Source organism: Talpa occidentalis, unplaced genomic scaffold (assembly GCF_014898055.3).
Source record: "Talpa occidentalis isolate TD23 unplaced genomic scaffold, MPIMG_talOcc4v2.1 talOcc4.15, whole genome shotgun sequence".
NCBI classification, from domain to species: Eukaryota; Metazoa; Chordata; class Mammalia; order Eulipotyphla; family Talpidae; genus Talpa; species Talpa occidentalis.
Window position 1 is genome coordinate 60,048,771 of NW_023601543.1, and position 1,826 is coordinate 60,050,596.

Below are 1,826 nucleotides of genomic sequence, written 5' to 3' on the forward strand. Positions count from 1 at the left end.
TTCTAGAAGAACCATCCTTCATGTTTAAGAGCATGATATTCATGTCTTCACATTTTTTTTTAATGTGAAAGTTTCTGTATAATATATTTTCATGACCATTCACCTACTCACTTTTCCATTCACTTGTTAACAAACGCATATGTGCAAGGATAATGTAGGTGCTTTAGGGAATCAAAATGGAACAAAGTGATTCTTTATGCTCAAAAGTTCACAGGGAAGGGCATGTGGTAAGGATGTGAAAAGGACTAACTAAAATGACACCCAGAAGAGAAATGTGAAATAAAAGTGTGAGCATTGTGCAATGAGAATGAAGAGAAAGGAGTCCTTAAGTTGAGGAGAGGAGGGGTAGTATCTTGGTGGCTGTTGGAGGAGTAGGTGCAAGTGTAAATGGTGGTGGTCAAGGCCATGAATTGCTTCACGGAGAAGAATCACCTTTTCAAGACGTGACTGGAGGTTTGTCCCATGAGCCACCTTTTGTTCCTCCTTGTTTCTGCCCCAGTTCTGCCTTCCCCTCCCATCCCCAGCTATGGGCTGAGCTAGTGGCAGGGACCAAGACCTGGAGAGATGGTCTCCTGTGGCCAGGCTGAAAGCACAGAGAAGTCCAGCGCTGAGAACATGGCGTTCACAGATTGTTATTTTTTCTCTTATGCTCATTTTGGCATCCAGAAGGAGATGTTGAAAGGTGACATACACATACTCATATATAGAAACTCCATGTTTCACAAATGGCATGTCTCCAAAAACAAGGTGATGCTGGACATGGGCATGGGCTTGGAAATTCTTTGCTGCCAAGACCGGGGCCCACCAAATCATTGGGATCCAGTGTTCCAGCAGTTTTGATTATGCACTGAAGGTTGTCAAAGCTTAGTTAGGCCGCAGGGTGATCATCATCAATGGGAAGATGGAATTGGTGGAGCTTGCTGTGGAGAAGGTAGACGTCATCATCAGTGAATGGATGGGCTACTGCCTCTTCTATGAGTCAATGCTCAAAACTGCTCTCTGTCAGACAAGTGGCTGGTCCCTGATGGCCTCATTTTCCCAGATGGAGCCAGACAACCTGATGGCAATTGAGCACCAGCAGTACAAAAAGACTACCAGATGCACTGATGGAAGAACATGTGTGGTTTTGTCATGTCTCGCATTGGAGACATGGCCACCAAAGAACCCCTCATGGATGTGGTGTATCCTAAACAGCTGGTTACCATAAAGGAGGTGGACATCTGCACTGTTAAGGTGAAAGACCTGAGCTTCACCTCCCCTTTCTGCTGGCAAGTGAAGAGCAATGACCAAGTGCATGCCTTGGTAACCTACTTGAATGGAGTTCACCACCTGCTGCAAGAGGACCAGCTTCTCTACCAGTCCCGAGTCTCCATACACACACTGGAAGCAGATGTTGTTCTACACAGAATACTGCTTGACAGTGAAGACAGGTGAGAAGATCATTGGCACCATTGGCCTGTGTCACAAAATCAAGCATAATTGCCACCTAGACTTCACCATTGACCTAGACTGCAAGGGCCTACTGTGTGAGCTGTCTTGCTCTATGGACTATGGGGTGTGCTGAAGAGACACTGGTTTCTCATGCCCTGGCCAGGCCTGCACTAGGCCATGGGCTGCAATGGCCTTATCAGGCAGTTCAGGACTCTCTCTCCCTCTCCTTGCAGTAAAGGATTTCAGGGACCCAGGCTGGGAAGGGGCGGGTACACCATGACTGAGTTTTTCATAATTTATGTTTTCATATGGTTGTATTTTTGCCAAAAATCCTTAACTGGGAAATAAGAAAAAACTGGCAATTCATCTTGATCAAAGGTAATCATTATTGCAAG

The 1,826-nt window shown here is 45.7% G+C and overlaps 1 pseudogene; it reads left to right on the forward strand.

The window, feature by feature from the left end:
* The first annotated feature begins 564 nt into the window (after window positions 1-564).
* On the forward strand, window positions 565-1,564 carry LOC119245692 (protein arginine N-methyltransferase 1-like; annotated as a pseudogene).
* The last annotated feature ends 262 nt before the right edge of the window (window positions 1,565-1,826 follow it).